This window comes from Sus scrofa, chromosome 14 (genome assembly GCF_054392235.1).
Source record: "Sus scrofa isolate SSC_HxYL_T2T_F1_AM1 chromosome 14, Sscrofa_HxYL_maternal_Yorkshire_Landrace_v2.0, whole genome shotgun sequence".
Taxonomy (NCBI): Eukaryota; Metazoa; Chordata; class Mammalia; order Artiodactyla; family Suidae; genus Sus; species Sus scrofa.
Window position 1 is genome coordinate 132885599 of NC_139396.1, and position 24679 is coordinate 132910277.

A 24679-nucleotide genomic window follows, 5' to 3' on the forward strand; every position below is an offset into this window, starting at 1 on the left:
GTTCTTTCTAACGCCCCAGTTATCGTGATGTTTCGGGGACTGGGATGATTTCCCCCTCAAATACATAGCAATTGTATTCTTCCTCAAAGAACCACTATTCAGTTTTACACTAAGGAAGGCTGAGGAAATATAATTTTCCCTTTATTTATAGAACAGAAGGAACTTTGGGGATCCTCTTCCAGAGCCTATTCATATTATAGATTCATTTCTTCAGTCATAATTATTTTTTTCAGTTTATCACATTTTATATATCCCTATAACATACATAAATACTATTTTTCAGGCTTTCAACTTTATGTGAGACCAAACTACATGAATCCTTCTGAAATTTGCTTTTGTCACAGTATTATGTGATATAAAATACAATTTGAAGGCACCCTGAGGACTTCAGTTGGGTTATGTGTTGATATTTCATCCAGCAAACTTCTTATGTGTTTTTATAATTTATCTGTAGGTTCTCTTGAATTTTCTGTGTGGACTCTCACACAATCTGCAAATAAAGACAGATTGTCTCTTCCTAATCCAATTTGTGGATACATTTAATTTTTCTTGACTTTTTTTTTAATTACTCAAATGAATTTATCACATCTGTAGTTGTATAATGATCATAACAATCTGATTTCACTCTTGACTTTTTTTAAATTTTTTAAATTACTCAATGAATTTTATTACATTTATAGTTGTACAACGATCATCACAACCCACTTTTATAGCATTTCTATCCCAAACCACCAGTGCATCCCCCAGCACTCGACCTATCTCATTTGGAAACCATAAGTTTTTCAAAGTCTGTGAGTCAGTATCTGTTCTGCAAAGTTTATTATGTCCTTTTTCTATATTTCACATGTAAGTGATAGCATATGATGTTGGTATCTCGCTGTCTGACTGACTTCACTTAGCATGATAATTTCTAGGTCCATCCATGTTGCTGCAAATGCCATTATTTCTTTACTTTTAATGGCTGAGTAATATTCAATTGTGTACGTACCCCATCTTCTTTATCCACACCTCTTTTGATGGACATTTAGGTTGTTTCCATGTCTTGGCTATTGTACCCACACACCAACAGTCAACGAATCTATGACAAAGGAGGCAAGAATATACAATGGAGAAAAGACAGCCTGTTCAATAAGTGGTGCTGGGAAAACTGGACAGCCACATGGAAAAGAATGAAATTAGAACACTCCCTAACACCATACACAAAAATAAACTCAAAATGGATTAAAGACCTAGATATAACACCAGATACTGTAAAACTCTTAGAGGAAAACATAGGCCAAACACTCGCTGACATAAACCACAGCAGTATCGTCTCAGATCCACCTCCTAGAGTAATGACAATAAAAACAAAAATAAACCAATGGGACGTAGTCAAACTGAAAAGTTTCTGCACAGCAAAGGAAACCCTAAACAACACAAAAAGACAACCCACAGAATGGGAGAAAATCTTTGCAAGTGAATCGACTGACAAGGGATTACTCTCCAAAATTTATAAACACCTCCTACCACTCAATACCAAATAAACAAACAAGCCTATCAAAAACTGGGCAGAAGATCTAAACAGACAGTTCTCCAAAGAAGACATACAGATGGCCAAGAAACAGAGGAAAAGATGTTCAACATCACTCATTATTAGAGAAATGCAAATCCAAACCACTCTGAGGTACCACCTTACACCAGCCAGAATGGCCATCATCAAAAAGTCTACAAACAATAAATGCTGGAGAGGGTGTGGAGAAAAGGGAACCCTCGTACACTTTTGGTGGGACTGTAAATTGGTGCATCCACCATGGAAAGCAGTATGGAGATTCCTCAGAAAACTAAACATAGAACTACCATTTGATCCAGCAATCCCACTCCTGGGCATCTACCCAGAGAAAACCATGACTCGCAAAGACACATGTACTCCGATGTTCACTGCAACACTATTTGCAATAGCCAAGACATGGAAACAGCCTAAATGTCCTTCAACAGAGGAGTGGATCAAGAAGATGTGGTACATATACACAATGGAATATTACTTAACCGTTAAAAAGAACGAAATACTAGCATTTTTTGCATCATGGATGGACTTAGAAACTATCATGCTGAGTGAAGTCAGCCATACAATGAGACACCAACATCAAATGCTTTCACTGACATGTGGAATCTGAAAAAAGGACAGACTGAGCTTCTTTGCAGAACAGATGCTGACTCACAGACATTGAAAAACTTATGGTCTCCAGAGGAGACAGTTTGCGGGGTGGGGGGACATGCCTGGGCTGTGGGATGGAAGTCCTGTGAAATCAGATTGTTATGATCATTATACAACTACAGATGTGGTAAATTCATTTGAGCAATAAAAAATTTAAAAAAAAAAGACAACACTAAGGACAGCAGAGCATGGGTTGGAAAGGATTTACATCATTGCAGTTAATACTGAGTGATTGATTTAATCAACCCTGGAAACATCTTACATCAAGGCTCCTCTTTTTATATGAAATATTATATTTATGTATTGTTACACTGCTTTGTTCTTGCTGTTTGCTGCTGAGAGTGTCCTAAATAATTGAGAGTAGGACTCTGTAGTGTGGTGCTCTACATCTTGCTCGACCTTGACCCCCAAGGAGGCAATAAATATGGTGATCAGGAGCATGATCTTTAAAGTATGTTAGACCAATGTTTAAATCCTGCATCTTGCCTATTATTAGCAGAGTAACCTTGGGTAAATATCTAACCTCTCTAAACTTCCTTTGTTTTCTCATCTATGAAATGGGAATAATAATATTAGCAAACTCACAGGGTTATTAGGATTATATAAAATAATGCATTCCAAGTCCTAACATAGTATTTGTCACAAAGTGCTCAGAAATTTTTTGCTATTTATTAATGCTTTCAAATGCAGATTGATGCTGCTGTCCACACCATTTGTGCATTCAGGAAATACTGATTATGCACATGGTTGGTAGTTTAAGTGTTGAGGGCAACTTGCTTCTCTCCTGTGGGAACAAAAATCTAAGCTGTGACAGAAGTTATATTTATGGGAGAAAGTTAAATAGCTTATAGAAAATTTAAAGCTCTTAATGAAAGGATTGAATAACTGAAGGTTCCTTATTTCCATGCCCTTTCCTCTTCCTCTGAGAAGTAGAAATTGGACTACCTGATCCTGCTACCTTGACTTTTGAGGTAATGCTTCAGAAGTTCCTGACTTTACTCTCCTAGGCAGAAAGCATCCTCCTATACCATAATTGGTTGTTCTGACTTGCCATATCATGTCCATGGCCTCTATGTTCCCTAGCCCTTTAAGCTGAGCTGAGTCACCATTTTCAGACAATATTTAAAGTAGAAGCTTGTTGTTATTCTAGAAAATCACTTAGAATGCCTTCTTCACCTCCATGGGAATAACTCTTTTTCCTTTGGGGCAGAAAAACAAAATCTATGTAGGCACAGTTGCTTTCTACTTTCACTAGTATGGTCTTGGGTGCTCTTCACAAAAGCTCAGGAGAACTCCTTTATGATGTAATTTCTAGCTACCTTGCTCTCAACCTTGCACCCCAACACAAAAACAAACACCCATCATGCCCTACTCCCAGGTATGCCTCAACAAAGAGCAAAGCATCTTATACTTGTAGTAGGAGGTAAAAAGCTAGGAAAGCCCTGCTCTAGATAATCTGTTGTGAGACTGCTGTGGAAATAGAATGTCAGTCCAATGGAGGCACAGAGAAATGCACTGGGGTACAGCCTGAAAGAGAACTGGGTTGAGAGCCAAGAGATCTATACTCTATAAAAGACTTACTCTGGGATCTTAGGAAGTCACTTTGCCTTTTGGTATCTATTTACTCATCGTCTGCTAATAAGTATACATTAACTGAATTAACTTATATAATAATTATGAATATTAATGTATTAATTATACATTCATTTGAATAATTACTTAGTTAATGTTTTATTATTTAATCAAGTGCTGCCAAAAGAGATCAGGGCCCATGTCTGGTTATAATCGTTATTATAAGTGTTAGCACAATTACTGACTTGGGATAAATGGTCAAAAATTAATTATGACTACAATGGAAATCGGAGTACATGTGTCTTTGCGAGTCATGGTTTTCTCTGGGTAGATGCCCAGGAGTGGGATTGCTGGATCAAATGGTAGTTCTATGTTTAGTTTTCTGAGGAATCTCCATACTGCTTTCCATGGTGGATGCACCAATTTACAGTCCCACCAAAAGTGTACGAGGGTTCCCTTTTCTCCACACCCTCTCCAGCATTTATTGTTTGTAGACTTTTTGATGATGGCCATTCTGGCTGGTGTAAGGTGGTACCTCAGAGTGGTTTGGATTTGCATTTCTCTAATAATGAGTGATGTTGAACATCTTTTCCTCTGTTTCTTGGCCATCTGTATGTCTTCTTTGGAGAACTGTCTGTTTAGATCTTCTGCCCAGTTTTTGATAGGCTTGTTTGTTTATTTGGTATTGAGTGGTAGGAGGTGTTTATAAATTTTGGAGAGTAATCCCTTGTCAGTCGATTCACTTGCAAAGATTTTCTCCCATTCTGTGGGTTGTCTTTTTGTGTTGTTTAGGGTTTCCTTTGCTGTGCAGAAACTTTTCAGTTTGACTACGTCCCATTGGTTTATTTTTGTTTTTATTGTCATTACTCTAGGAGGTGGATCTGAGACGATACTGCTGTGGTTTATGTCAGCGAGTGTTTGGCCTATGTTTTCCTCTAAGAGTTTTACAGTATCTGGTGTTATATCTAGGTCTTTAATCCATTTTGAGTTTATTTTTGTGTATGGTGTTAGGGAGTGTTCTAATTTCATTCTTTTCCATGTGGCTGTCCAGTTTTCCCAGCACCACTTATTGAACAGGCTGTCTTTTCTCCATTGTATATTCTTGCCTCCTTTGTCATAGATGAGTTGGCTGTAGGTGCATGGTTTTAATTGTGGGCTTTCTATCCTGTTCCACCAATCTATACTTCTGTCTTTGTGCCAGTACCATGCGGTTTGATGACTGTTTCTTTGTAGTATAGTCTGAAGTCCGGGAGCCTGATTCCTCCAGCTCCATTTTTCTTTTTCAGGATATCTTTGGCTATTCTGGGTCTTTTGTGCTTCCAAACAAACTTTAAAATATTTTGTTCAAGTTCTGTGAAAAATGTCCTTGGTAATTTGATAGGGATTGCATTGAATCTGTAGATTGCCTTGGGTAGTGTAGTCATTTTGATAATATTAACTCTTCCAATCCAAGAGCATGGTATATCTTTCTGTCTATTTGGAAAGATGTACCATGTCTTTCATCAGTGTCTTATAGTTTTCAGAGTACAGGTCTTTTGTCTCTTTAGGTAGGTTTACTCCTAGGTATTTTATTCTTTTGGATGCGATGGTAAACAGGATTGCTTCCCTAATTTCTTTTACTGCTCTTTCATTGTTAGTGTATAGAAATGCCGTCGATTTCTGTGTATTGGTATCCTGCGACTTTGCCAAATTCGTCGATGAGCTCTAACAGTTTTCTGGTAGAGTCTTTAGGATTCTCTAGGTATAGTATCATGTCATCTGCAAATAGCGATAGTTTTACTTCTTCCTTTCCAATTTGGATTACTTTTATTTCTTTTACTTCTCTGATTGCTGTGGCTAGGACTTCCAGAACTATGTTGAAGAGTAGTGGCGAGAGCGGACATCCTTGTCTTCTTCCTGATCTCAGAGGAAATTCTTTCAGCTTTTCACCATTGAGAATGATGTTCCCTGTGGGTTTGTTTTATATGGCCTTTATCATGTTGAGGTAGGTTCCCGTTATGCCCACTTTCTGAAGGGTTTTTATCAGAAATGGGTGTTGGATTTTGTCAATGGCTTTTTCCGCATCTATTGAGAGGATCATATGGTTTTTATTCTTCAATTTGTTCATGTGGTGTATCACACTGATGGATTTGCAGACATTGAAAAACCCTTGCATCCATGGGATAAATCCCACTTGATCATGATGTACAATCCGTTTAATGTATTGTTGGATGTGGTTTGCTAGTATTTTGTTGAGGATTTTTGCATCGATGTTCATCAGTGATATTGGCCTGTAGTTTTCTTTTTTTGTGGAGTCTTCGTCTGATTTTGGTACCAGGGTGACGGTGGTCTCATAGAATGAGTTTGGTCCAAAGAAGATATACAGATGGCCAACAAACACATGAAAAAATGCTCAACATCGCTGATTATAAGAGAAATGCAAATCAAAACTACCATGAGATACCACCTCACACCAGTCAGAATGGCCATCATTAATAAAGCCACAAATAACAAGTGCTAGAGGGGCTGTGGAGAAAAGGGAACCCTCCTGCACTGTTGGTGAGAATGTAAACTGGTACAGCCACTATGGAGAACAGTTTGGAGATACCTTAGAAATCTATACATAGAACTTCCATATGACCCCGCAGTCCCACTCTTGGGCATCTATCCGGACAAAACTCTGCTTAAAAGAGACACATGCCACCCGCAAGTTCATTGCAGCACTATTCACAATAGCCAAGACGTGGAAACAACCCAAATGTCCATCAACAGATGATTGGATTCGGAAGATGTGGTACATATACACAATGGAATACTACTCAGCCATAAAAAAGAACGACATAATGCCATTGGCAGCAACATGGATGGAAATAGAGAATCTCATCCTGAGTGAAATGAGCCAGAAAGACAAAGACAAATACCCTATGATATCACTTATAACTGGAATCTAATATCCAGCACAAATGAACATCTCCTCAGAAAAGAAAATCATGGACTTGGAGAAAAGACTTGTGGCTGCCTGATGGGAGGGGGAGGGAGTGGGAGGGATCGGGAGCTTGGGCTTATCAGACACAACTTTGAATAGATTTACAAGGAGATCCTGCTGAATAACATTGAGAACTTTGTCTAGATACTCATGTTGCAACAGAAGAAAGGGTGGGGGAAAAATGTAATTGTAATGTGTACATGTAAGGATAACCTGACCCCCTTGCTGTACAGTGGGAAAATAAAAAAATTCTAAAAAAAAATATAATAAAAAAAAAACAAAATAATCGAAACACCTACAGACACTGAGCTGAAAAAAGAATGAGTTTGGGAGTATCCCTTCCTCCGCAATTTCTTGAAATAATTTCAGAAGGAGAGGTGTTAGCTCTTCTCTAAATGTTTGATAGAATTCACCTGTGAAGCCATCTGGTCTTGGACTTTTGTTTGTTGGAAGTTTTTTAATCACAGTTTCAATTTCAGTTCTTGTGATTGGTCCATTTATCTTTTCTATTTCATCTTGGTTTAGTCTTGGAAGATTGTACCTTTCTAAGAATTTGTCCATTTCTTCTAGGTTTTCCATTTTATTGGCATTTAGCTGCATATAGTAATCTCTTATGATCCTTTGTATTTCTGTGATGTCCATTGTAACTTCTCCTGTTTCATTTCTAATTATATTGATTTGAGTCCTCTGTTTTTTTTCTTGATAAGTCTAGCTAGGGGTTTATCAATTTTGTTGATCTTTTCAAAGAACCAGCTTTCCGTTTCATTGATCTTTTCTATGGTTTTCTTCATTTCTATTTCATTGATTTCTGCTCTGATCTATATGATTTCTTTCTTTCTACTAACTTTAGGTCTTGTCCTTCTCTCTCGAGCTGCTTTAGATGTAAAGTTAGCTTGTCTATCTGAGTTTTTTCTTGTTTCCTGAGGTGGGCTTGTATTGCTCTCACCTTTCCTCTTAGTAGGGCTTTTGCTGCATCCCATAGGTTTTGGAGTGTCATATATTCGTTGTCATTTGCTGCTAGGTATTTTTTAATCTCCTCTTTGATTTCTTTAGTGATCCATTGGTTGTTTAGTAGCATGTTGTTTAGTCTCCACATGTTTGTGTTTTTTGCAGTTTTTTTCTTGATGTTGATTTCCAGTTGTATAGCATTGTGGTCGGAAAAGATGCTTGATATGATTTCAACCTTATAAAAGTTACCAAGGTTGGATTTGTAGCCCAGGATGTGATCAGTCTTAGAGCATGCTCCATATGCACTTGAGAAGAATGTGTATTCTATTGCTTTTGATGGAATGTGCTATAAATATCTATTAAGTCCATCTGGTCTAATGCTTCATTCAGGGCCTGTGTTTCCTTATTGATTTTCTGTCTGGATGATCTCTCCATTGCTGTAAGTGGAGTGTTAAAGCCCCCCACCATTATTGTGTTATTGTCGATTTGTCCTTTTAAGGTTGTTAGCAGTTGCCGTACATACTGTGGTGAAACTGTGTTGGGTGCGTAGATATTTAAAATTGTTATGTCTTCTTCCTGGATTGATCCTTTGATCATTATGTAATATTCTTCTTTGTCCCTTAATATACTCTTAATTTTAAAGTCTATTTTGTCTGAAATGAGTATTGCTACTCCAGCTTTCTTTTGATTCCCATTTGCATGAAATATTTTTTTCCATCCTCTCACTTTCAATTTGTATGTGTCCCTAGAAGTGAAGTGGGTCTCTTGAAGACAGCATATATATGGGTCTTGTTTTTGTATCCATTCAGCCAGTCTATGTCTTTTGGGTGAGGCGATTAGTCCATTAACATTAAAGGTAATTATTGATATGTATGTTCTTATTGCCATTTTATTAGTTACTTTGGATTTGTTTTTGCTGCTCTTTTTTCTTTCCTTCTTCTCTTGTTCTTTTCTGCTTAGAGAAGTTCCTTTAGTATTTGTTGCAAGGCTGGTTTGGTGTTGCTGAATTCTCTCAGCTTTTGCTTATCTGTGAAGGTTTTGATTTCTCCTTCAAATCTGAACGGAGAGCCTTGCTGGGTAGAGTAGTCTTGGTTGGAGGTTTTTTCCTTTCATCACGTTAAGTATATGGTGCCACTCCCTTCTGGCCTGCAGAGTTTCTGCTGAAAAATCTGCCGATAACCTTATCGGGGTTCCCTTGTATGTTACTTGTTTCTTTTCCCTGGCTGCTTTCAAGATTTTCTCTTTGTCTTTAATTTTGGTCAGTTTGATTAGTATGTGTCTCGGTGTATTCCTCCTTGGGTTTATTTTACATGGTACTCGTTGTGCTTCCTGGATTTGAGTGAGTGGTTCCTTCCCCATGTTAGGGAAGTTTTCGGCTATTATCTCTTGGAATATGTTTTCCGTCCCCTTCTCTCTCTCTTCTCCTTCTGCCACCCCTATAGTACGGATGTTGGAGCGTTTCACGTTGTCCCAGAGTTCTCTGAGACTCTCTTCATTTGTTTTCAGTCTTTTTTCTCTTTTCTGTTCTGCATCCGTAATTTCCACGCATCTGTCCTCCACCTCGCTTGTTTGTTCTTCTGCCTCCTGTATGCTGCTGTTCGCTGCTTCTAGTGAAGTTTTTATTTCAGTTATTGTGTTTTGCATCTCTTCTTGTTTAAGTTTTATACCTTGCATCTCTTTGGTCAGTGTTTCCTGTAAGTTATCCATCTTTGCCTCCAGTTTATTCCCAATGTCTTGCAACACCTTCAGCATCAACAGTCTAAAGCCTTTTTCCTGGAGGCTGAGAATCTCCTCCTCACTTAGCGCTTTTTCTGGGGTTTTTCCTTTCTCCCTCATCTGAGGCATAGTCCTCTGTCTTTTCATTTTTATAGGTTTTTGGTGTGGTGACCTTTTGACAGATAATAGAGTTGTGGCCTCTCTCACTTCTGGTGTCTGCCCCCCTTGTGGCTGAAATCAGTATGGGGGCTTGCTGTAGGCTTCCTGATGGGAGGGGCTGATGCCTGCCCCCTGGTAGGTGGAGCTGATTCTAATCCCTCTGGTGGGTGGGGCTTAGTCTCTGGATGAGATTAGAGGCAGCTGTGTGCCTCAGGGGTCTTTAGGGAGCCTGTTTACTGAGGGGCGGGGCTGTGATCCCACCAGGATTGTTTGTTTGCCCTGGGGCTTCTAGGCACTGACTGACGGGTGGGGCCAGATTTTCCCAAAATGGCCACCTCCAGAGAAAGGCAGCTGCTGAATATTCCCGAGAGTTTTGCCTTCAATGTCCCTCCCCCACACCAAGCCAGGTTCACCCCTATTTTCCCAGGATGTCCTCCAAGAACTGCAGTCAGGTTTGACCCAGATTCCTATGGAGACCTCGCTCTGCCCTGGGATCCAGTGCACGTGAAAGTCTGTGTGCGCCTTTTAAGAATGGGGTCTCTGTTTCCCCCAGTCCTGTGCAGCTCCTATGCACAAGCCCCACTGGCCTTCAATGCCAGATGCTCCAGGGGCTCTTTCTCCCCGTGCCGGATCCCCGCACGTGAGGGTTTGATGTGGGGCTCAGAACTCTCACTCCAGTAGGTGGGCCTCTGTGAACCAGTTAGTTTTCAGTCTGTGGAGCTTCCCACCCGAGAGGTATGGGATTGTTTATATCACAAAATCACCCCTCCTACCTGTTGATGTGGCCTCCTCTTTTTCTTCTGGAGTAGGGTGTCATTTTTAAGGTTTCCGGTCCATTTGGGTGGGGATTGCTCAGGTTTTAGTTGTGAATTTTGTTGTTTTTAGGAGAGAAGTTGATTTCCAGTCCTGCTATTCTGTCATCTTAATCCCTTGATCTTAGTGTTGGCTTCTGTCTTCAGATTTGTCCCTTAATGGTAGCATGATGGCTACAGCAGCTACAGGCAATACTCCCTCACACAATTGTGTCTGAAGGCAGAAAGGGGACTGTTTTTCTTAGTGCATTTGTTTTAAAAATAAGAGAATTTTCACAGAAGCCCCCTTCCCCTTCAGCAGACTTCCATTTTTACCTCATTGGCCATTACCAAACCAGTCACTGGTAAAGAGATTAGAATTATCACAGCTGACTCAAAGTAATTAAGATCCACCTACCTAAAGGTGAAAAGGAATCAGCTTCCCTGAAGCATACAGCTGCCTGTTCCTAAACAAAAGTGAGGCCCTTTTATATAGGAATAATTGCAGGAATGGCTGTTCGGTAGGAAACTAATACTGTCTGCCAAATCATACCCAAACCAAATCTTAAGTGAAACTAGAAGCCATATCAACTAAGGCATTTTCTAACCATTGCCAAATACTAGTTGACAAACACTTTCAAATCTGGTTATGTCTGAAGGCAAAAAGTAATCAATTCCAACTTTCTAAGTTTTTAGAATAAGAGGAAACTACAGAAGCAACCAAAATAATCAGTTTTCAGCCCATCTGATGTCAAAGAAAGAAAACCATGGTTTCTCTCTAAGTCTAGAGTTCCAATTCCAGTCAAAGAGGAGGAAATACGTAGAAGCCATTCTTACAATCTCCCTGCCCTTGACCAGAAGACAAAGGACTACTTGTTACAGCTAGGGCCTAAGATGACTCCTGAGTATACAACTATACATGTTTCAGAATGTCTTCTATATGAAATCATGTATAAACCATTCTTGTGTATTCATACCTAGAGATGGTTAACCTGGGATTTCCATTTCATGTCTTTAATCCTTAATTTAGGGATGATAATCTCTACTTATATTACTAAGAAGTTCTGAAATAATACATGTGAAAGTTCTCTGTGAATTTTAACTTGCTATGCAAATAGAAAGGTCTATTTGAAGTGCCAGTTTTAGCCAGGGGCATGATTTACATGATGGAAATCAATGTAATGGGCCCAAACTATTTTGGGTTTTTGAAGAGACTTTACCTGTGTTCTTAGAGCTTGTTACTGACAGATCATATAATTGTTCAGAAATTTTCACTCACTCCCCTCTACCTCCATAGGGCAAATGTACTTCCCTAACTCTTGACCCCAGGTTTGGTTTGCCATATGACTTTCTGTGACCAACAGAATGAGGCTGACATGACAGTGACTTATTTCTGAAACTTTAGAGGCCCTGCATGTTTCTATCTGCCCTCCTGCATTCTACCATCACAATAAGAACACACCGAGGATAGTTCTCTGGTGCAAAGAGCAGAGATACTTAAACCAAATCAAGTCTAGATCAGCTAATATCCAGGCAGATGCCCTTCAGACTGATGAATAATAATGATAAATATTTGTTTTTCAAATACACTGAATTTTGGAGTAATTTGTTATATAAGAACAAACCAATACAGTGCTCAAAATGTGGCTATAACCAGCAGGAAAAGCATATGAGTAAACAAATTGGGCAGTTAGCTAAAACAAAGGCCCCAAGCACTTTGTCCTAATCGTTTTTCTATTACCAACAACACTCAAGAGTGATTTCAGGTATTTTTCTTTCTTTTTTTTTTCTTTTTATGGCCACACATGCGGCATATGGAAATTCCCAGGCCAGGGGTTGAATCAGAGCTGCAACTGCAGGCCTATGCCACAGCCATGGAAAATGGAATCTGAGCTGCATCAGTGGCAATGCCAGATCCTTAACCTGCTGAGTGAGGCCAGGGATTGAACCTGCATAAACACGGAGACTATATCAGGTCTTTAACCCACTGAGCCACCATAGGAACTCTGATCAGGTGTTTTTCTTCTTTAGACCATGCTGCTGGGAGAACTTGTTTTTTCCCTGTCAATTCTCTCAGCACTTCTCATCCAGAACTCCCTGGCTGTACTGCATACACATCTGCTCATATAAGTGCCTGAAAAACATAGGTCTCGTCTTATACTGAACATATCAAGATTAACAGTTACACAAGACACTGCCTTACAAGTAAGAAGTGCTCAATAAATATCTGTTTAATTAAATTATGATTTTGTTTAATTACTATGATTGATGATCTATAATAAATGACTTTCAAGTACAGAACCTCACTACCTAAACCAGCCTGACAAATATGAATGTACCAATAAAAATTTTATTGTTTGTTGCTTCCTTTCCTAATTCCACCATTGCTTCTATTACCAACTCCCAACCCAGGGAATACTCTACTTCATTGTTTTTATTATTAGGAATAGAGATCTTTTCTCCCTTATTCTTCCAAGATCTATCATATAGTTCATATCAGGCTGAACTGATGGTGGCCCTAATGTCCATTCATGGAAATTTCCTTGGATGAATCTCTTTCCTCCAAGGCCTTTTAGTCTGTCTATAAATGTTATTTATGATTGTCTTCCTTCTATTTCCAAGTATTCTCTAACAGATTTCCTACTACCAGAGTATATAATCTTTGTCTTCTTTGTGAAAATCTATTAATATGAATAGTTAGTAGGTATTAATTGCTTACTTTACATCAGATCTGATATTAAATGATTTATATTCATGTATTTTTTCATCCTCCAGAGAAAGCCTTTGAGACAGACACCATTACTAACTCTATTTTATAGATAGAAAATATCAACATAGAATAACATACCAAGGCTTACAAAGAGAGTGAAGATTACTATCAAAGCATCCATGACAACAAGTTCACATTGCCCAGCAGCATTTCTTTCTCTAAATCTCTATACCTGACATAGTACACATAATAGACACACAGAATGGCCTGCCCATTAATTCTACATATCCTAACCTGAAGGGCTCTCTCACTGAGCCCCAAGGTGTCTACTTCAAGTATTGTCTTCTCCCTGTAATATTAGTAGTCTTCAAATCAATACTGGCTTTCTAATTGCTTCTTCATCCCAAAAGAATCTGGGCATTAGGGACAAGTGTTTACCTTGAATGGCAAAAGCTCCGGGAGACTTGAAAGGGATCTTACCCTTCAAGGAAAAACGGAGAAAACTCAGATATGAAAAGATCATCTCTTCTTGATGTTGGTAGCATTAATTAATCTACATTAGTCTTAACATTAAGTGCACTAAAATATAAGTAGTTTTCTCCTTCTTGAAACAAGAATAATGCCATTTATATTATTGAGATATTATAAAAACCAATGAGATTACATATATATGGTAAAAGGCTCAAATTTCAGAATATTCATACAGGTGTTACTTAGTAATATTCTATGACTACACAAGTTGCTCTTTTAATTGATTATAATCTTCTGAAGTGAAGACTTTTTCTTTTCTGGGACTCTTTTAGAGTCCTAACACTGCTCTGGGCCCTCTATTTTACATTACTCTCTAATTTACAATGTCCTAAAGACAGCACTTATTTATAAAGGCCTTCAACAATTATTTAATGAACACAAATATAAGCATATATGATACCAATTCAAACAATCATATCCCAAGCTATCACATCACATATTCAGACCATAAGCATACCATTTACCAGAATTGTATGAAAATTCCAATTTCTCCATATCCTTTAAAACACTTATTTTCCATTCAAAAAAATGATTATTACTATGGCCATTCTAGTGAATGTGAAGCAGTATTTCACTGGGGTTTTTACTTGCATTGCCCTACTGACTAATGATATTAAGCATCTTTTACCACACTTGTTTTTTGTTTTTATGGGGTGATTGCTGTTTTTTGGGTTTTGTTGTTGTTGTTGTTGTTGCTCCTTCCAGTAGATCAAGCTTATAAATAAGTGGCAGCAGTTTTGTGACTTGCAGATCCAAGATCTTAAAACAAAAAAAAATTTTTTTTAATCTGTCCTTCCCATGCCCTCTTTCCTTAGGTTAGGTTCTCTTTTCTCAGCTGGAATGGTAAGGACAGACATTCCAAAACTTTCTTCAGTCCTTTGACTGTCATTGATATATGCCCAGAAAGGGGCTATCCAAGAAGCAAAAAAGGAGCTTCAAGTGGTCAAGATGCCATAAATCCAAATAAGATAAACAGCAGATTAGATAGGGAAGAAGAGTAGGAACAGGGAGAAATGTAGAGTCTATGAATTAAGATAAATGTAGAATGGAAAAGAAAATCATGGCCTTGGAGAATAGACCTGTGGTTGCCAAGGGGGAGGGGAAGGGAGTGGGATGTATGGGGCGCTTGGGATTAATAGATGCAGACTATTGCCTTTGGAATGGAGTAGCGATGAGATCCTGCTGTATAGCACTGGGAACTACGTCTGGTTACTTATGATGGAGCATAATAATGTGAGAAAAAAAGAATGTATACATGTATGTGTAACTGGGTCACCATGCATACAGTAGAAAATTGACAGAACACTGTAAACCAGCTATAATGGAAAAAAATTAAAATAATTATATTTTTAAAAAAGAGACAAATGTGGAAGATTGGATCTGTTCCAGTCTCTTAAGCTTCTGTACAACTTTACTGAGACATAGTCGAGATATAATAAAAAACGTATTTAAAGTATACAAATTGATAATTTTTTTTGTCTTTTTGGGTTTTCTAGGGCCGCACCCATGGCATATGGAGGTTCCCAGGCTAAGGGTCTAATCGGAGCTACAGCTGCCAGCCTACGCCACAGCCACAGCAACGTGGGATCTGAGCCACATCTGCAACCTACACCATAGCTCACAGCAACACCACATCCTTAACCCACTGAGCAAGGCCAGGGATCGAACCTGCAACCTCATGGTTCCTAGTTGGATTCGTTAACCACTGTACCACAACGGGAACTCCATAAATTGATAAATTTAAAATAGGTATATATACAAGAAACCATTACTACAATCAAAATAGTGAACATATTCATCACTCTCAAAAGTTTCTTTGTTCCACTTGGTAGTCTAGTCTCTTGCACCTGGACAGACATTAATTTGATTCCTCTTGTCAATTAGTCCACACCTATTACAATTTTACATAAGTATAATCATGTTCACTTTGGCAGAGCACGTACTAAAATAGGAATGATACTGAGAAGATGAGTTTAGCCCATACACAAGGATGATACACAAAATTGTTAAGTGCTCCATTTTTCATATACCTATGACTGGATCACATTTCTGTACAGTAAAAATTAGAACAACACTGTAAATCAACTTTACTTTTTAATTTTTAAAAAATTTTAAAAAATAATAGATTTTATCTACTTAACAAAACCCAAATCAAACAAACAAAAAAGGAACCTAGTGTATAGCTCAGGGAAATCTACTCAATAGTTTGTAGTAACCTATATTGGAAATAAATGGGTGTGTGTGTATATATATCTTATATACATATAAGTATTTTATATACATTAAATATATAAAACATAATGTATATTTATATAAAATATTTATATATATTAAAAAACTGATCCTCTTTGCTGTACACCCGAAACTAATACAACATCATAAGTCAAATACTTTCCAAAAAAAATTAAATATATATATAAAATCATGTTTAGTGTATTTATCTAAATAATAAATTTATCCTAGTAATTTTTTGCTCCATATATTTTGAAGCTCTGTTATTAAGTATACGCAAATTTAGATGGTTACATTTTCTTAGTAAATTCATCCTTTTATCATTATGCAATAACCTCCTTTATCCCTGGTCATTTTCTTTTCATTTAAATCTACTTTGTCTGATATTAATATACTCTGCAACTTTCCTTTTGTTAGCGTTTTCACAACATACAGTCAGACTTCCATATCCATGAGTTTTGCATCCATGGATTCAACCAATCACATACTGAAAATACTACACAATCTTCTGTTGGTTGAATCCACTCAATACAGAACCTGCAGATTCAGAGGGCTGATGGAAAGGGACTTGAGCACCCTCGTCTTTTGGCATTCATGTGCAAGTGGTCCTGGAACCAATTAGATAATGAGAATGACTATAATTTTTCTATCCTTTTAGATTTTTTAAAAATTGTGGTAAAATATGAACAACACAAAACTTACAATTTCTACTGTTCTTCTACTTTCTTTTTTTGTTTGTTTGTTTTCTATTTTAATTTTTTTATTTTCCCACTATACAGCAAGGGGGTCAGGTTATCCTTATATGTACACATTACAATTACATTTTTCCCCCATCCTTTCTTCTGTTGCAACATGAGTATCTAGACAAAGTTCTCAGTGCTATTCAGCAGGATCTCCTTGTAAATCTATTCAAAGTTGTGTCTGATAAGCCCAAGCTCCCGATCCCTCCCACTCCCTCCCCCTCCCATCAGGCAGCCACAAGTCTTTTCTCCAAGTCCATGATTTTCTTTTCTGAGGAGATGTTCATTTGTGCTGGATATTAGATTCCAGTTATAAGTGATATCATAGGGTATTTGTCTTTGTCTTTCTGGCTCATTTCACTCAGGATGAGATTCTCTATTTCCATCCATGTTGCTGCCAATGGCATTATGTCGTTCTTTTTTATGGCTGAGTAGTATTCCATTGTGTATATGTACCACATCTTCCGAATCCAATCATCTGTTGATGGACATTTGGGTTGTTTCCACGTCTTGGCTATTGTGAATAGTGCTGCAATGAACTTGCGGGTGGCATGTGTCTCTTTTAAGCAGAGTTTTGTCCGGATAGATGCCCAAGAGTGGGACTGCGGGGTCATATGGAAGTTCTATGTATAGATTTCTAAGGTATCTCCAAACTGTTCTCCATAGTGGCTGTACAAGTTACTTTCATTTCTGATCTTCTAAGTTTCCTTCTGATACCATTTCCCTTTTATCTGAACTCACTAAAGCAAATTTTTAAGAAGTTTCTAAGAGATGAATTATTTTCATTAGTTTGAGAATGTCTTTATTTCACCTTTTTTCTCAAGGATATTTTCACCTGATAGAGTTTGGAGTTGAGAGTTCTTTTCTTTCAGAACTTTTAAAATGTTGTTCTACTATTTGCAGGCCATCATGGTTTCTGATGAGAAATCTACAATAATTGTAGGTCTCCTATAAATAATACTTCATTTTCCCTAGATTTTTTTTTCTGTTCCTTTTTTTTTTTTTTTTTTATTTCTCCAATACATTTTTTTTTTTCTACTTTACAGCATGCTGGAGGGGTTGTGGAGAAAAGGGAACCCTCCTGCACTGCTGGTGGGAATCTAAACTGGTACAACCACTATGGAGAACAGTATGGAGGTACCTTAGAAAACTATACATAGAACTACCATATGACCCAGCAATCGATTCTTGGGCATACATCCAGACAAAAATTTCCTAGATGTTTTGAAGATTTTTTTCTTTCTTAAGTTTTCAGCAGATTGATTATGATGTGTCCAATGTAGGTTTCCTTATGGTTATACTTCTTGGAGTTCTCTGAACTTCTTGAATCTGCAGGGTTATGTCTTTTATCAAATGTGATAGTTTTATGCATTATTTCTTTAAATTATTTTTCTACACTGCACTTCTCCTCTCCATCTGAGACTCTGATTAAACATTTTAGTATTAACCCTAAGCTCCTTGAGGATCTGTTAAATTATTTTTCAATTTTTTTATCTCTTTTGTTCAGATTAGATAGTTTCTCTTGATCCATCTTCACATTCACTGACACTTTCATCTGTTATCTTCACTCCACTATTAAGCCTCTGCAGTGAGCTTTTAGATTCAGTTATTATATTTTTCAATTCAAAAATTTCCATTTGTTTCTGCTTTGTATTTCTACTTCTCTGGAACATGCTCACAGTATGTGCAAGTTCCTGGGTCCAGGATCTAATCTATGCCACAGGTGTAACCAGAAGCACAAAAGTGACAATATTCAATCCTTAACCCACTGAGCCATGGGAGAACTCCTCTACTTCTTTACTGAGATAATATATATCTCCAATTTATTTTTTTTTTTTTTAATTTTTTAAATTTTTTGTTGTTGTTGTTGTTGTTGTTGTTGTTGTTGTTGTTGTTGTTGCTATTTCTTGGGCCGCTCCCACGGCATATGGAGGTTCCCAGGCTAGGGGTCGAATCAGAGCTGTAGCCACCGGCCTACGCCAGAGCCACAGCAACGCGGGATCCAAGTCGCATCTGCAACCTACACCACAGCTCACGGCAACGCCGGATCGTTAACCCACTGAGCAAGGGCAGGGACCGAACCCGCAACCTCATGGTTCCTAGTCGGATTCGTTAACCACTGCGCCACGACGGGAACTCCCAATTTATTTTAAGAATAAATACTTGTTGGAGAATTATAATAGGTACTTTAGAGTCTTTGTCAGGTAATTCCAACATCTGTGTCATCCTGTCATCTGCATCTATTGATTCAAGCTGAGATTTTCCTGCACATCATGTAATTTGGGGTGTACCCTGAACATTCTGAATAGTATAGGACTCTGAGTCTTGTTCAGTTCTATGGAGAATGTTTATATTTTTGTTTTAATAATGAATCAATAAATTCAGGCCAGAAGTCCCAACCTGTCCTCCATGGGATAAGGTTTCAACAAAAGTTCTGTTTCCAAACCCTTTACATTGTTATTTAATATGTCCTGCATATGTGTCCCTGCTCCTACCCCAGTGGTAAGTACAGTTCTAGATCAGTGGTCTAGTTTTTAGTTCAGTTATGATAGTTTTTAATATGGTGTTTAGGATCAGATTCATGAATACCCAGCTCAGCAACAAGCCTTTGAACACATAATTCAGGTTCTCTCCTGAGTTCCTCTCTCTTAGAACCAGTTTGATTCTTTTAATGCCTGCTTTTTTAGTTTTGTTAAGCTGGATCAGAGCAACCTTTGATCCAATACTGATTTTACCCCACCAATGAGTGAATAGCTCATTAGTAATTTGTCCAAGGCCCCATTAATTTTGAGGCTTTTCACTACAGCTGATGAGAATATTAACTATTCTCAGATCTGGATAAACCCCACACAGTATTCCTTCTGCTTCTTTTGGGTATAATTTCCTGGCTTCTGACAGTTTAACACATACATGCACTGGTCAGAAATCAAGTGAAAATTCACTGGGACCCTCTGAACATCTCTTAAGTTCTTTCTGTGTACAATGTAAAATTTAGCCACTTTGGCCTTCATGTACTCCCAAGTCAATCTCATCATCTCAAGAAACCACAGAAAGAAGTTTCCTGATTCTTCTACTGAAGACTGGAAACTCTGTAGGCAGTAATCTGGGGCAACTGTAGTGCTTATCTCATTTGTTTCCTTTTCTCAGAGATCAGTGTCATGAGCCACTTAATGTACTATGTCTTCAAAGTTCTTATTTAGTATATTTTCCCAATATTGTAGATATTTCAGGTGAGGAGGTAAGTCCAGTCCCTATTACTCCCTCTTGTCAAAAGCAGAAATCCCTAAATTCTTTTAATAGCAAGCTCCAGGTTCTGACCATGAATAACAGTGATATATAGATTAAGATTAAGAATAATAGGAATTGAGGCCAGGGTGTTGGGCATCCAGATAACATGGGTACTAAATTGCAATATGATGGCAAAAATAAGGTGAAGTCACAAAGGAAGGTAGAATTAAGTCCAATAAGGTAGCTGAAGTCAGAAAGATTTGGAAAGAATAGAAAGGTAAGAGAGCATGGATTTTCAATGAGAAAATGTTGGATTAATGATCAGGAAAGTGTCCCCAACATTACTGCTGTGTGAGGGCAGAGACTTTGTCTTTGCCACAGTTGTATGGGCTAGACACTGTCCTAGGTACTTGAATGTTTATGTTGAATGAATACTTGTTGAATGAATATATTTGAGGCTAACCTTTCATTTTTTTCCCATGAAAAATGGAAATGGGGGAATGAGAGTTTTGTGTAGAAAACCTATCTGATTTCACTTGAAAGCTAGTTTTTGGTTAATTTGAGAAGCCGAAGGGAGAAATAAGCACATCTTTAACAAGAAGGAATCTGCCCATAATAGGACAAGAACCCTTGGAAGAATCTTCTTATTTTACCCATCTTAGCCTTCCAAGGCTTAAGAGAGAATAATAATTTGTTAGACATTCTTCAGTTATGAGATGAGCTCAGAAATATTACAGACAAATATTTCCCCTCTTTGTTCTAAATTAACATTACCAAGGAAACTAATATACCATTTGTTCTTAAATATTCCATCTCTTTTACACTTTCCATATCAAATACATGAAACCAGTGTTTTAGGAGTACAAATATATTAATACAAAATAAAAGACACACATATAAACACTGAAACCAAGTTGTCAAAAGTTGGTTTTCAAATGTAAAGAATTGTCTATGTGGGTGTGCCCATGTCAACTGTCCAAGTTATCCTACCCCAATAGTTATTTCATGTAAACTTAGGCAATATCTACCAAGAACCTAAAATTTATACTAGATCCTAAAGGGAAAAAAAATAACTCAGAGAGTCCCTACATCAAGGATTTTATAAATAATCAAACTTCCATAATCTATGACACAGTACTTTAATCTCTCTGTGACATATTCCCTCCAAAAATAAGAGAACATGTCACATAAGGAGATAGAATTTCAGTTTGGACTTGAAAAATATTTGAAACTTCTATAGGCTAAGATGGAATAAGAATGGGAGAGAATTCTAAGTAGAGGGAGGCATAGAAAAGTAAAAGATACAATTAGTTCTAGGGACCATAAAACAACCAGTTGGGAAAATACTTGGATTTTGTATAGGGCACTATCGGGAGGCAAAACAAGGAAGGCTATGAAAGGCCTCAAACACAAGGTTAAACAATCTGTAGTTAAGTAAGTGAATTCATCTCTAAGGTAAATGTGACATATTGGCAATGAAATAGGAATAGTCTCCGTACTTTTTAGGCTTATGTAGAGAATGCCAAAAGTTCAAATATGGCAAGCTCTTAGTCAGTGATTTTTGTTCCTGAGATTTCTACTACCTTATTAAGTATGAGAGCAATCACAACATTCACAAAATATGCATGAATCAACCTAGGCTTTTAGCCTTAGTTTGAATGTCTGCATCAATCACACCACATATATCTGGCCAAAGTATAAGCACAATAATCTTAATCTACACTTGCCACATCATAAATAAGACATTTTAAAGGTGTTTTTCATAGATACTGCTGAACATTTGGAGCAGATCATAAAAAAGTGAGAAACAGCTGTTGTATCTAGACTCAGCAGACACGTATTTGCAGATAGGGCAATATTTAGAAAATGTCTTAACCTGTTCTTTACTTCTTGAGATCATGCGATCCCAATTCTGTTCACCCACTGCTTGAAAAAAAGAGATGGAGAAAAGAAAAAAAAATCATCACATAAAAAACTTTGGGTCTACAAAATCAGAAAAATATGCCACTATTTAATTATTTAAAAAATCAATTCTTAGTAGTTCCCATTGTGGCTCAGTGGGTTAAGGATCTGATGTTGTCTCTATGAGGATGCAGCTTCATTCCTTGGCCTTGCTCAGTTGGCTAAGGATCCAAAGTTGCTGCAGGCTGCAGTGTAAGTCACACATGTAGCTTGGATCCAGTGTTGCCATAGCTGTGGCATAGGCCCCAGCTGCAGCTTTGATTCAACCCCTGGCCTGGGAACTTCCATATGCCACAGGTGCAGCCAAAAAAAGAAAAAAATATCAATCTTCAAAATGAATACCATGGAACCCAAAGATCCCACTGAAATACCTCAGGATCACCACATACTCCCTCTCTCATTTATTCTAAATTCATATTTACCTGTTTTAACATATATTTATGCCTCTGCTCTTTTAAGTTTTAAAAAATCCTATAGTAGATAAACACTTACTGATGTAGAATTATCTTGACACTTACATTAGTTTTCTATTGTGCTATAACAAATTATCACAAATTAAGAGGCTTAAACAATACAAATTTATTATATTAACAGTAAGTATGAAATGGGTCTCAATGAACTAAAATTAAGGTGTCAATTTGGCTGTTATTCACCTCCTGTATTGGGCATGCTCTCTTTCTCTTTTTTAACTGAAGTATAGGTCATTTACAATGTTGTATTAGTTTCAGGAGTACAGCAAAGTGATTCAGTTGTACATACATATTTTCTTCAAATTCTTTTCCCTTATAGGTAATTAGAGATTATTACCTATACATCCCTGTGCTATGCAATAGGTCTTTATTGGCTATCTATTTTATGTATAGACAGTACTGGGTATATGTTAATCCCAAAGTCCTAATTTATCCCTTCCTCTCCCTTTCCCTTTGGTAACCATAAGTTTGTTTTCTATGTCTAAGAGTCCATTTCTGTTTTGTAAATAAGTTTATCTGTTATCATTTTTTAGATTCCACATATAAGTGATATCATGATATTAGTCTTTATCTGACTGATTTCACTTAGTATGATAACCTCTAGGTATATCCATGTTGCTGCAAAAGGCATTATTTAATTCTTTACTGTGGCGGAGTAATATTCCTTCATGTAAACACACAACTTCTTTATCCATTTATCTGTCATTGGACATTTAGTTTGCTTTCATGTCTTGGCTATTGTAAACAGTGCTGCTATGAACATTGGGTTGGCATACATCTTTTCAAACTATGGTTTTCTTTGGATAGATGCCCAGAAGTGGGATTGCAATATTCATTTGGTAGCTCTATTTTTTATTTTTTTCAGGAACCTCCATATTGTTTCTCTATAGTGGTTGTATCAATTTACATTCCCACCAACAGTGTAGAAGGGTTCCTTTTTCTCCACATCCTCTCTAGAATTTATTTGTAGACTTTTTGATGATAGCCATCCTGACTAGTATGAGTTTATACCTCACTGTACTTTTGATTTGCATTTCTCAAATAATTAGTGATGTTGAGCATTTTCTCCTGTGACTTTTGGCCATCTGTCTTCTTTGGAGAACTATGTACTTGTATCTACTGACCAATTTTTGATTGGCTTATTCTTTTGATATTGAGCTATATGCATCATTTGCAAAATCATAAAGATGCTACCAGAAAACTATAAGAGCTCATTGATGAGTCCAGTAAAATTGCAGCATATAAAATCAATACACAGAAATCTGCTGAATTTCTATACACTAACAACAAAAGATAAGAAAGAGAAATTAAGAATAAATCAAAAAGAATAAAACACTCAGGAATAATCCTGCTTAAGAAGGCAAAACACCTTTACTCCAAAAACTATAAGACACTGATGAATGAAATCAAAAATGACACAAACAGATGGAAATATATACCATGTTCTTGGATTGAAAGAATCAATATTGTCAAAATGACTGTACTACCCAAGGCAATCTACAGATTTAATGCAATCCCTATCAAATTACCAATGGCATTTTTCATAAAACTAGAACAAAAAATTTTTAAATTTGTACAGAAATACGAAGACCCCAAGTAGCCAAAGAAATCTTCAGAAAGAAAACTGAAGCTGGAGGAATCAGGATCCCTCAATTCAGACCATACTACAAAGCAAAAGTAACCAAAACAGTATGGTACTGACAGAAAAACAAAAATAGGAGTTCCCATCATGGCTCAGTGGTTAACGAATCCAACTAGGAACCATGAGGTTGAGGGTTCGATCCCTGGCCTTGCTCAGTGGGTTAAGGATGTGGTGTTGCCGTGAGCTCTGGTATAGGTCACAGACACAGCTCGGATCCCGAGTTGCTGTGACTGTGGTGTAGGCCAGCAGCAACAGCTCCAATTAGACCCCTAGCCTGGGAACCTCCAAATGCCATGGGTACAGCCCTAGAAAAAGACAAAAAGACAATGGAACAGGATAGAAAACCTAGAAATAAAGCCATGCAGTTACAGGCAATTAATCTATAACAAAAGAAGCAAGAATATACAATAGAGAAAAGACAATTTCTTCAATAACAGTAAGTGGTGTGGGGAAAACTGGGCAACTACATGTAAAAGAATAAAATTAGAATATCTTTTAACACTATACACAAAAATAAACTTAAAATTGATTAAAGACCTAATATAAGACCAGACACTGTAAAACCCCAACAGGAAAACATAGCCATAACACTCCTTGGCATAAACTGCAGCAATATCTTTTTTGACCCACCCATCTCCTAGAGTAATAGAAATGAAACCAAAAATAAACAAACGGGATTTAATTAAATTTAAAAGCTTTTGCACAGCAAAGGAGACTATAAATAAAATGAAAAGACAACTTACAAAGTGGGAGAAAAATACATGTTCTCATTCTACCAGATGAGATCTAAATATCTAGATCTATGTTTTACTCCATTAC

At 37.3% G+C, this 24679-nt stretch overlaps 1 protein-coding gene and 1 non-coding gene across 8 annotated transcripts in view; one reads left to right on the forward strand and one right to left on the reverse strand.

The window, feature by feature from the left end:
• The window catches only part of HPSE2 (heparanase 2 (inactive)), a 760216-nt gene that overhangs the window by 520893 nt on the left and 214644 nt on the right, over window positions 1-24679 (reverse strand). The window lies entirely within an intron of this gene.
• Window positions 15507-15611, forward strand: LOC146397014 (U6 spliceosomal RNA). The gene has a single exon (XR_014828650.1). It is a non-coding gene; the product is annotated as a U6 spliceosomal RNA (small nuclear RNA).